Below are 12,836 nucleotides of genomic sequence, written 5' to 3' on the forward strand. Positions count from 1 at the left end.
TGTATCTTCCATGTAAAAAACCTGTCTCATTAGAATGAATAATATCCGACAATACCTTTTTAATTCTATGCGCTATACATTTTGCTAGAATTTTTGCATCGCAACTCTGAAGTGTAAGGGCCCTCCAATTTTTTAAATGGACTGGATCTTTATATTTTCCACTTGTATCCTGTTTCAGTAATAATGAGATCAGACCTTCTTCTTGAGTGTCAGATAATCTACCATTTACATAGGAGTAGTTAAAACATGCTAATAACGGTCCTCTTAGTATATCAAAAAAGGTTTGGTATACCTCGACTGGTAGGCCATCCAACCCTGGAGTTTTCCCGGACTTAAAGTCTTTAATTGCATCCAGAAGTTCCTCCTCTGTAATTTCACCTTCACATGAGTCTTTCTGTATGGCTGTTAATTTTACATTATCAATAGAAAAAAAATCTCTACAAATAGCTTCAGTTATTTATTTATTTTATTTTATTTCACCTTTATTTAACCAGGTAAGCCAGTTGAGAACAAGTTCTCATTTACAACTGCGACCTGGCCAAGATAAAGCATAGCAGTGCGATAAAAACAACAACAGTTAGAGGAGATGGAGGCGACTGAAAAGAAAACATATGCTTAAAGTACTTTGTTTCCTCCTTCAAAATATAATTTGGTGAATCATGGGTGACTCTGTCAATTGTAACCAGTTTCATGAAATTATTTTTGGTAGCATTCCTATGTTGAAGATTAAAAAATAATTTTGTGCATTTTTCCCCATATTCCATCCAGTTTGCTTTATTTTTTATAATATATTACACTTGATATTTCTTGAAGAAGTTTCTCCATTTCTTTTTGTTTTTCCTCTAATTTATTCTGAGCCTCTATGTTACAGTTTTTATTGCCATCTATCTGTTCTGTTAGACTTTCTATTTCCTTTGTTAGTATAAACTCTTTTGACCTAAATTGCTTTTGTTTTCGAGATGAGTACTGAATTGCATGGCCTCTAAAGGCACATTTAAAGGTGTCCCATACAATAAGGGGATTTGCTGTACCTATGTTATGTCGGAAAAAGTCAGTTATAAATTCCTTTGACCTAATTAAAAATAAATTATCATCCAATAGGCTTTGATTAAATTTCCAATATCCTCGCCCACGTGGAAATTCAGTAAGAGTAATGTATATGCCAATTATATGATGGTCCGACCGCATTATGTCCCCTATCAACACTTTTTAAACTTTTGGTGCCAACGAGAATGAGATAAGAAAGAAGTCAAGACGACTAACTTGATTGAGTCCCCGCCATGTATATCTCACTAGATCAGGATATTTAAGCCTCCATATATCTATATATCTATATATATATATATATTGGCCTCCCGAGTGGCGCAGTGGTCTAAGGCACTGCATCGCTGTGCCACTAGAGATCCTGGTTTGAATCCAGGCTCTGTCGTAGCTGACTGTGACCGGGTGACCCATGGGGCGGCGCACAATTGGCCCAGGGTAGGGGAGGGAATGGCCGGCAGGGATGTAGCTCAGTTGGTAGAGCATGGTGTTTGCAACGCCAGGGTTGTGGGTTTGATTCCCACGGGGGGCCAGTATGAAAATGTATGCACTCACAAAAAAAAATATATATATTCACTAACTGTAAGTCGCTCTGGATAAGAGCGTCTACTAAAATGGATATCTACTAGTTCTAATGTATCCGTGACATTCACGATTTCCTTAAGAGCATGTGGGTGATTGTTTGTGGTGTGATTTCCTTTACGGTCCATTGAGCTATTTAAAACAGTATTATAATCCCCCACCATAATAATATTGTCTTGAATTGCTTGCAGGGTTGATAATTTATTATATATATTGTCAAAGAAGTGTGGATCATTATTATTTGGTCTGTAAAGGTTAATGAGCCATATCTGTTTATGGTCCAATAACATATTTAAAATAATCCATCTACCTTGCGTATCTATTTGGACAATTTGCACATTCGGATCGAAATAACTATTAATTAATATCATCACCCCTTTTGAATTTCTTTGCCCATGGGAGAAGTATATCCCCCCCTCCCCCCATTCCTTTTCCAACACAAATTCATCTCGAATTGTTGAATGAGTTTCCTGTAAACAATAGATATTATATTCCTTCTCTTTGAGCCATGTAAATATTGTTCTTCTTTTGTTATTATCAGTTAAGCCATTACAATTATAACTGGCTATATTTATTTCACCATACACCATAATGAGATACAAGTTTCAAGTCTATTTATCATTATATATGTTTGTAAATTTACCAATAAAAAATACCGTAATGATTGAGTGTCCATATAGCTGTACCGTGATATTTGCATTGCTACCAAGTAACCCTTCAATTGTTCTCCACTAATTCCCCCTCTAAAGCCCCTCCCCATCCCAAGTTGAGCCGTCATCCCAGTGATCGGAATCCCACCCACATCCCTCCGGATTCCTAAGGCCCCGAGAGGCCAGGACCCATCCATCGAAAACAGCACACAGTTCCACCCACAAAACAGAAGCAGATTAACCGCCAAAAGCATTTCCAATGCTATCACCTCTCTCTCTATATATATAACTATTACAAAAAATAATGCATATCCTATTTTCCATCATTATCAATTAATATGCGTAATAATGTTGGCAGTTCATGCGTAGGATTTTAACATATAACCCGGATTGCCATTGTATTACATTTAATTTATTGACAAGCAATTAATAACCTAGCAAACAATTACCGCGGTCCATCCCATACTCCCCCCAACCCCCCCCAACAACAGATGCGGGACAAACACACACGCACATACTCACATACTCCAACACACTCAACCCCCCTCCCCCACAATCAACCATAAAATCAGATGCTCAACGGTTGTTATATCCTAGAGCCCAACTCAACAGTTACAACTGATTGAGAAAGCATGCAAGATTGAGCAGGATTGAGTGGTTCACAGATTTGTGGTCCATGATGTCTGCTACTACCTCGTTCTCGTCAATCTTGGTGGGGGTATGGGCGAGGTCTTGCCGGCCCTTTCGTTCTTGCTGAGTCCCAATCCCTTCCACCCTGGTTTGGGTATGGTCGGGTTTGGGAGGCTCAGAAGACACCTTCACTTCCATGGTCGTCTCCTGCCTAGACACCCTGGCAGGGGTATAATCCGGGCTAGGGTCGGACCAGGTTGTGTTCCTCATCAGAAGACCTCCCTGTGCCACCCGGGTTTGGGTATGGCCGGGTCTCTGGGGTTCCGGGGGTGGTGGTGAAGGCCTGTTACTTTTGTGGGACCTCTTTCCTCCTCGTCGAGCGGTCTGAGGGGCTTTTCCCTTGATGTGGCTCTTTTGTTCCACTCCCCTATCCAGGACCTGCTCCTCCACCCCTACTCCAGGGACCGGTGTCTCCTGTGGTTCTACACCTGGTCCAGCCAGGTACCGTTCCTATAGGAGGTGTTGGTTTTTCCTGGAGTGTGGCGGAGGGTCTCTCTCCTCTGATGAGGCTGTGAGTGCCCCTCATCACTGTCCTCTGCCTCGCTGCCCGTTAGTGTACGGGTGAGGGGTGGGATGAAACAGCTTGTGTCCCTTGTGAGCCATGCTCCCTGGAGGCTGGGGAACGAGCTGCGGATGTTGTCGAGGAGGGGCTCCAGTAGAGGTCTGCTAAGGAGCTTTTGGGCCAATCGGCTGCCCAAGTACCAGGCCTCCTTCCGGTCCATGCAGTCTGTGTGACTGTGTTGGGACCCGTGGGTTCTCAGGACCTCTGCTTTGCAGTGTCTCTCCAGTGCCTCATGGTTGTGTCTCATCCAGTTCATCCACCATTTCCTCTGTGGCCCCAAGCGGGGTGAGAAGTTCCCTCGCTTTTTGTAGGTAGCCCATTGGTAAGGGGCTGCCGGATAAATATTTGTTGATCTTCTCCAGGTGATGTCGAGCTCTTATGAGCTTGGAGAAGATTTTTTGCCATGGTCTGGATGCTGGGGTGGATAAAGAAGGAGGGTATCACTCCTACTTTGTTGTGCTTCGGGTTGGCCTTAAGGGTTCTATCTGGTGCTGTATCCGTTGCCAACCCTCCACCGTTCCCGACAGTCCGTTGCTGGACTGGAGGAGAGGGAGGCCACCAGTGGTTGTGTGGGGGGGGGGGCATGGAGGATGGGCCGTGAGTTCTGAAGGTGGTTGTCTGGGTGCTTTTGATCCTGTCCCTGTGTTGGTTGAATGGGGAGGAGGAGGAGGAGGAGGGTACCAGAGAGTGGTCCGAGGTAGTTGTGGTTGTTGTCTGTGTAGTGTAGCGTCGTCCCTGGCTGCTGGTAGTGCTGGATGTCGCTTACCTCCTGGATGCATCACTGTAGCGGTACTGGATGGGAGACACATCCGCTCGTCGCTCAGTGTGCTGCTCTAGAGAGGGGGACGTGTCTAACCAGTTTCCTGAGCACCCCGTCCCTTTAGTTGGATGTGGTCGGGGTCCAAGGGAGTGTTGGTGCTCCGTGTTGTGTTGGTATTGGTGGTCCTGGTGGTCAGTGGTGCTGTACTGGTGCCATAGGGCTGTCCAGTCGGGTTCCTGCTGCTGTGGCGTCCGTCCGTGACGGGAGGGATCCCTGTGGGTTGTCGCTCTGCCTGTGCCAAAGGGGGTCCGTTGGCCAGTGTTGGTGTTGTAGTAGCCCGTGAGTATGGTAGCCCTGATGGGAGCTACAATTGAAGTTGGACGTTTTCATACACCTTAGCCAAATACATTTAAACTCAGTTTTTCACAATTCCTGACATTTAATCCTAGTAAAAATTCCCTGTCTTAGGTCAGTTAGGATCACCACTTTATTTTAAGAATGTGAAATGTCAGAATAATAGTAGAGAGAATTTTTTATTTCAGCTTTTATTTCTTTCATCACATTCCCAGTGGGTCAGAAGTTTACATACACTCAATTAGTATTTGGTAGCATTGCCTTTAAATTGTTTAACTTGGGTCAAACGTTTCGGGTAGCCTTCCACAAGCTTCCCACAATAAGTTGGGTGAATTTTGGCCCATTCCTCCTAACAGAGCTGGTGTAACTGATTCATGTTTGTAGGCCTCCTTGCTCGTACACACCTTTTCAGTTCTGCCCACACATCTTCTATAGGATTGAGGTCAGGGCTTTGTGATGGCCACTACAATACCTTGACTTTGTTGTCCTTAAGCCATTTTGCCACAACTTTAGAAGTATGCTTGGGGTCATTGTCCATATGCAAGACCCATTTGCAACCAAGCTTTAACTTCCTGACTGATGTCTTGAGATGTTGCTTCAATATATCCACATAATTTTCCTTCCTCATGATGCCAACTATTTTGTGAAGTGCACCAGTCCCTCCTGCAGCAAAGCACCCCCACAGCATGATGCTGCCACCCAAGTGCTTCACGGTTGGGATGGTGTTCTTCGGCTTGCAAGCAACCCCCTTTTTCCTCCAAACACAACGATGGTCATTATGGCCAAACAGTTCTATTTTTGTTTCATCAGACCAGAGGACATTTCTCCAAAAAGTATGATCTTTGTCCCCATGTGCAGTTGCAAACTGTAGTCTGGCTTTTTTATGGCGGTTTTGGAACAGTGGCTTCTTCCTTGCTGAGCGGCCTTTCAGGTTATGTCGATATAGGACTTGTTTAACTGTGGATATAAATACTTTTGTACCTGTTTCCTCCAGCATCTTCACAATGTCCTTTGCTGTTGTTCTGGGATTGATTTGCACTTTTTGCACCAAAGTACGTTAATCTCTAGGAGACAGAACGCATCTCCTTCCTGACCGGTATGACGGCTGCATGGTCCCATGGTGTTTATACTTGCATACTATTGTTTGTACAGATGAACGTGGTACTTTCAGGTGTTTGGAAATTGCTCCCAAGGATGAACCAGACTTGTGGAGATCTACAATTGTTTTTCTGAGGTCTTGACTGATTTCTTTTGATTTTCCCATGATGGCAATCAAAGAGGCACTGAGTTTGAAGGTAGGCCTTGAAATACATCCACAGGTACACCTCCAATTGACTCAAATGATGTCAATTAGCCTATCAGAAGCTTCTAAAGCCATGACATCATTTTCTGGAATGTTCCAAGCTGTTTAAAGGCAGAGTCAACTTAGTATATGTAAACTTCTGACCCACTGGAATTGTGATACAGTGAATTATAAGTGAAACAATCTGTCTGTAAACAATTGTTGGAAAAATTACTTGCACAAAGTAGATGTCCTAACCGAATAAATTTGTGGAGTGGTTGAAAAACGAGTTTTAATGACTCCAACCTAAGTGTATGTAAACTTCCGACTTCAACTGTAGGTGCTCCCATAATAGGGTTTGGTTGCCTTCCCCAACGCAGCTATCTTCATCCCTAAAATCAACTACTCAGCCAAAATGCAACTCACAGAACGAATGAACCTGGACATCCTCAACAGATTCATCACCAACTGACAACACATCCCTCTGCTACCCTCATCAGAGTTCTACACCAAACAGGACTGCCTGCACTGGACCCCATCGACAGGCACGGCCATGTGGCAATGGTGGAGCAAAAAGTGAAACTAGGTAGGCCGCTCTCTTGCCCTGACCAGGGGGAGAGTGACCCCCTAGCCAGAGCCCCACCATCCACTCATTTCCCTGTGCCCCGAAGGGTGGGAAACGGTTCCTATCCCCACACCACATCCAAAACCACGACCATTACATACAGCACCAGGATAACAACACCATCTATGATAAACACACCATCGCACCAAGATGGGAGGACCGACAGATGGCTGGATCCCCCCACACCACACCCATCGCACTCCAACACCGGAGTGGAAGACACCGGTGCGGAAGTGGTGGTCTTGTCGAGCATCTTCACACCCACACAGCATCAACTCGCCCTACTCAGCAGAGGCCTTACATTCGTCCCCATACTGGACACTGGTAAGGAGGCTCGGGCCCGCCTCCGCTCTGAAATCCCCAACTACCACTAACGACTCAAAATAGCCTCCTACTTCGAACACCAGGGCATGACAGTAGAGAGCAAACCTGCCGAATTGGAGGAAGACCCACTGGCAAACACACCACTATTCCAGGACCCCTCAGTATGGGAACCACCCGACACTGAGCTACCTTTGACAGTCCACCACCTCCTCCAAGAGGACTGGGAAACATTCAACTCCACGTCCCTCCCACCATGGACCTTACACAACCTTCCACCAGAGGAAGTGGCCGCCCTTAGGCAACTGCAAAAGGATGCCTCAATCGTCATCAAACCAGCAGACAAGGGATCCGTCATGGTCATCCTGGACAGGAGCCAATACGTAACAGAGGCAGAACGCCAAATCAACCAAGCACAGAACTACAGAATTCTCACCGAACCCATCTTCCTTGAGACGGCTGCACTAATGAAAGAGGAGTTGGACCAACTGGTTACCAGCGGACATCTTAGGCCTAAACAACGGGATCACTTGATAGGCAGCAAACTAAAACAAGGAACTTCTACCTACAGCCTAAAATCCACAAGGACCCGTCCACCTGGCCCATACCCTATGAGGTGCCTCCAGGCAGACCCATCTTGTCAGATTGTGGCAGCGAGACCTACGGCGTGTCACACTGGATTGACACCTTCCTACGTCCACTGGCCACCAGGCACAAAAACTACATCAAGGATACGGCCGACTTCCTGGAAAAAGTGGCCATGACCCCAGTGTCCGCCGGCGACCTCCTCTTTACCATTGACATGGACAGCCTCTACACCAACATTGAGGTAGGGCCAGGCCTGACCACAGTGCTGGCTCACCTGAAATTACACCCGCAACACGGCAGACCGGACAAGCAACTCCTACGACTACTGGAGCTCTCACTCACACGCAACGACTTCGAATTCAACGGGTACACCTATCTACAGGTCAAAGGATTAGCAATGGGGATACGATTTGCCCCCTCCCACGCAGACATCTACTTGGCCCAGTGGGAAACCACGGTATTCCCCCTGTGTTATCTCCGACCCTCAAGATTCTACCGCTACCTGGACGACATATGGGGATTCTGGCCCTACGGTAGGGAGGAGTTTGAGCGATTCGCCACCGTACTCAATGCACACCACCCCTCCATCCACCTCACCCATGAACTGGACGCACAACAAGTGCACTTCCTGGACACCATCACCTACAAAGGACCTCGCTTCACGGACACGGGCCTCCTGGACACCAAAATGTACTTAAAAACAATGGACACACACGGTCTCCTGCACGCCGACAGCTTCCATCCACACCACACATGCAGGGGAATACTCAAGTCTCAACTGTTACGCTACCGACGCATCTGTTCCAAACCGGACACCTTCCGCGACTCAGCACTTACCCTGTCTTGAGCACTCATACGCCCTCATATGCAACACCTGCAATGCCACCTATGTGGGGGAAACCAGCGGCCCCCTCAGGACCCGACTCACCAACACCTCTACAACCTGTCCTCTTTCAGACGCACAGATACTCCACTAATTCAACACTTCCTCCATGTGCACAGACCAGACCAACTATGAATGACGGGACTGGAACATAACCCTCAATTGACCACAGAAAACGACGCAACAGGGAGCGCTATTGGATAGCCCGTTTGGGCACCATCACACCGGATGGACTCAACAAAATAATCTCGGAAAACCTACACAGCTCAGGCAAAGCAGAGTACAACGAGACCAGCAGCAATGACGATAGCAGTAGCCACTAATACAGCAGCAGTTCTAGCAATGACAGTGGCGACTACAACGACGACCACCACGGCTACGACAGCCACCCTCCAGATGGCCACAGGAACACACCTTCCTCCTCCTCCTCCTGCTCCTCCTCCTCCTACGTCACCATCGGCACCACCTCTGTCAGAACAAACAGGCACCCTCCCACACTACAAACAACCAACATCACCTCCACAACACTAACAAACAGGGCTACTACTACCAGGGGTCCTCCAATGTCTCCCACCCTGCACATGAGACTGGGGGCTGCCGCAACCACGAGCCCCACAGGTTCTTCGACTAGGGTGGAGGACAAGGGGTTACCTCAACCCAGGGCCCCACACAAACACCTCCGCCCTCGTCGGACACCGAGGGTTGCCACAACCATGGGCCCTTTCTCTCTACATCCAAGCCGCCGACCAAAGAACAAGATAACACAGCAATACAGGGCCACCACTAATATGGACCCTGGTACGTCTCTGGCTCGGTCTTAGGCGCTCGGGGCTGCAACAGCCATGGGCCCCACCACGTCTCCGACTGGGGCGGACTGCGAAGGATTGCAACAACACATGGGCCCCTTTTCACTTTAAACTGGATGGAGGGTTGCCATAACCTTGGGCCCTCCACCAACCTCGGCCAGAGCCACTGACAAACACTCAGGGGTACCACAACCATGGCCCCATCACACCAACTCAACAAACATCATTATAAAAAACTACAATATCAACACCAAACTCAGCTAAGCTTAATGACCAGGGGCGGCCGTAACCACAGGCCCCGAATGTCACTAGCCACTGAGGGAGCAACTACAACCCACTAAACACACAGGGGGGACACCCCCCTATGTGCCAACACATCACCAAAACAACATTCCATCAACAAACACCCTTCCACCAACCCACCAACTACACAACCAATGCTGGGATAGTAAGGGGGCCCCATTAAATGGGCTCCCTGTATACCTTCAGCCACCAACAGGAACAACTATCTACAACCCACCAACAAACCCTTACCTCGTGGGACGCACTCTACGGGAGTCCCACTCCCCATCTCAGGACAGACAGGACTCCGGTCCCCTCAACCTTCAGTCCACGGGGCCCCCCTTTCACGCCGACTGTGCGCTGAGCCACACCAAGCAAACTAGGCCTGTCCATTGACCTAACAGTGGGCACACACTACGGTAATAAAAAGTAATCATCCAGCTGCCTGTGGGACATGGACGGATGGTCTCCCCTCTCCTCTACTCTTCACCCCATCTTTAAGAACATACACGCAAACCTTAACCCCGCTGCTCCTAGGGGCCAGAGACGGAGTGTTAGGACGGCGTGTTGGCAAAATGGGCTTGAGGTTGCTCGGCGCGCCGGCATGGTTCTGGGGCCTTGGGACCTTGAGGCGAACCACGTGTTGTCTGACTGGGATGCGGACCCGACGCAGCAATTTCTAGCCCGCGGGCCCCCGGCCCCGTACCACCCACGTTGGATGCATCTGCAAGGATCCGACACTGGAAGGAGACATAGTGACAGATAACTCAATGGGGATGTATGACACATTAGGAGGTGTGCTACAATCCTGGAAGAGAGGGGCTCTTTTGGACTTGTCTACTGAACCATTGAGGACTTACTGACAGACTACTCTGTGTGGAGAGTGGCAGCCAGTAGGTGTGCTACGATCCTGGAAGGGAGGGGACTTAATAGTTTTAGCATGCTGAGCCACCGAGGACCCAGGACGGAGCCCCTTGGGGTGGATGCATGGCAACCGACTGAGGAAAAACCAGGATCCTGGAAGGGAATGGTACTCGATGGTTTTTGCCTGCTCAAACTCTCAAGAATCAATGATAGACTTACTTGGTGCGGATGCATGGCAACCGACTGAAGGCTATGATCCTGGAAGGGAGTGGCCTTCTATGGTTTTAGCCTGCTCAAACACCAAGTACTCTTTGACAGACCAGCTAGGGGTGGATGCATGACAACCGACTGTGGGATACGATCCTTGAAGGGAGTGACCCTCTTTGGATTTTGTCTGCTCAAACGCCAAGGACCTATTGACGGATGAACACAGGCAAGGAGGGCATTAATCAGAGAGGCAACAAAGATACCAAAGATAACCTTGAAGGAGCTGCAAAGCTCCACAACGGAGATAGGAGTATCTGTCCATAGGACCACTTTAAGCAGTACACGAAACAAAGCTTGGCTTTACAGAAGAGTGGCCAGAAAAAGCCATTGCTTAAAGACAAAAATAAGCAAACACGTTTGGTGTTCGCCAAAAGGCATGTGGGAGACTCCCCAAACATATGGAAGAAGGTACTCGGGTCAGATTAGACTAAAATTGAGCTTTTTGGCCATCAAGGAAAACTCTGTGTCTGGCGCAAACCCAACACCTCTCATCACCCAAAGAACACCCATGGCAGCATCATGTGTGGGGATGTTTTTCATCGGCAGGGACTGGGAATCTGGTCAGAATTGAAGGAATGATGGATGGCACTAAATACAGGGAAATTCTTGAGGGAAACCTGTTTCAGTCTCCCAGAGATTTGAGACTGGGAAGGAGGTTCACCTTCCAGCAGGACAATGACCCTAAGCATACTGCTAAAGCAACACTCAAGTGGTTTAAGGGGAAACATTGAAATGTCTTGGAATGGGCTAGTCAAAGCCTAGACCATGAACTTAAGTTTACCAAAATGACACCTTACAGGTTGGCCACCATGACAATTATTTTCCACAAAGACACAAATACAGATTTAACGCATGTTCTTCAGGTTCTAAGACCAAATGACTTACCACATCTCTATTTCCTGCTAAATATCAACATTATGGAAAGTAGGAGTTGTCTAAACCCATGATCTCCGGTTTACGAGACCAACACCTGGCCAACACGCCACTATTTTCTTTATAGAAAATTAACATTCTGGAAAGTAGCAGTTATGTAAATGCTACAACAGAAATGCTGGGGACTGAACACAGGACCTCATATATGCAAAGCACGCACTCTACTGCTGAGACACATCCCCTTGCTTTGAAATAAATAACGCCATATCAACAAAATTATATTTTTCTATACACAATTCCAATGAAAGTACAATTCCATTATATCAGCTATCTTCCATAAGGGTACGGACAGGGATCAAACCCATTAACTTCACTTTACGAAAACCACGCCTTACAAGTTGGCCACCATGACACTTCTCTTCAATAAAGACATGAACTGGATTCAACAGATGTTCTTCAGGTTCCATGACCAAATGACATAAAACATCTCTATTTCCAGCTAAATATCAACATTATGGAAGGAAATAATTGTCTAAATGCAACAATTGAAACATTGGAGATTGAACCCAGTACCACCTACATGCAAAGCATGTACTCTACCATTTAGCTACATCATTTTGCTGTGACAAAAGTAATACCATATCAATACAATTAACTTTTTCCACACACCATTCCAATGAAAGTACAATTCCATGATATCAGCTATATTCCCTAAAGTTACGAACAAGGATTGAACCCATGTGCTTCAGTTTTAAAAACCAAATTACTTACACGTCTCTATTTCCTGCTTAGAATATCAACATTCTGGAAAGTAGGAGTTCTGTAAAAGCAAATTTCAACAACCAAAAAATATACAATGGAGGAGTTCGGGATTGAACCTGCTACCTAATACATGCAAAGCATATTCTCCACCACTGAGCTACATCCTCTGTTTATTATGGAAGAAATTACATATAAATACAATGAGTTTTTCTTCAAACAACTCCATTGAGGGTACAATTCCAATATGTAAGTTATCTTAAATAAAGGCACGGACGGCGATTGAACCCATGATCTTCGGTTTACGAGACCGACGCCTTACCTCTTGGCCACCATGCCACCTTTTTATTATTTGAAAATCAACATTCTGGAAACTAACAGTTGTGTAAACTCTACAACATAAACACTGGGGACTGAACACAGGACTTCATATATGCGAAGCACGCACTCTACTGCTGAGACACATCCCCTTGCTTTGAAAGAAATAACGCCATATCAACAAAATTATCTTTTTCTATACACAATTCCAATGAATGTACAATTCCATTATATCAGCTATCTTCCATAAGGGTACGGACAGGGATCAAACCCATTAACTTCACTTTACGAAAACCACGCCTTACAAGTTGGCCACCATGACACTTCTC

The 12,836-nt window shown here is 46.6% G+C and overlaps 1 non-coding gene across 1 annotated transcript; it reads right to left on the reverse strand.

Moving 5' to 3' along the window:
- Positions 1-12,456: 12,456 nt before the first annotated feature.
- trnat-cgu lies at positions 12,457-12,528 on the reverse strand. Its single transcript has one exon. It is a non-coding gene; the product is annotated as a tRNA-Thr (tRNA).
- Between the last annotated feature and the right edge of the window lie 308 nt (positions 12,529-12,836).

The sequence above is a fragment of the Coregonus clupeaformis genome, chromosome 6 (assembly GCF_020615455.1).
Source record: "Coregonus clupeaformis isolate EN_2021a chromosome 6, ASM2061545v1, whole genome shotgun sequence".
In the NCBI taxonomy this organism is placed as follows: Eukaryota; Metazoa; Chordata; class Actinopteri; order Salmoniformes; family Salmonidae; genus Coregonus; species Coregonus clupeaformis.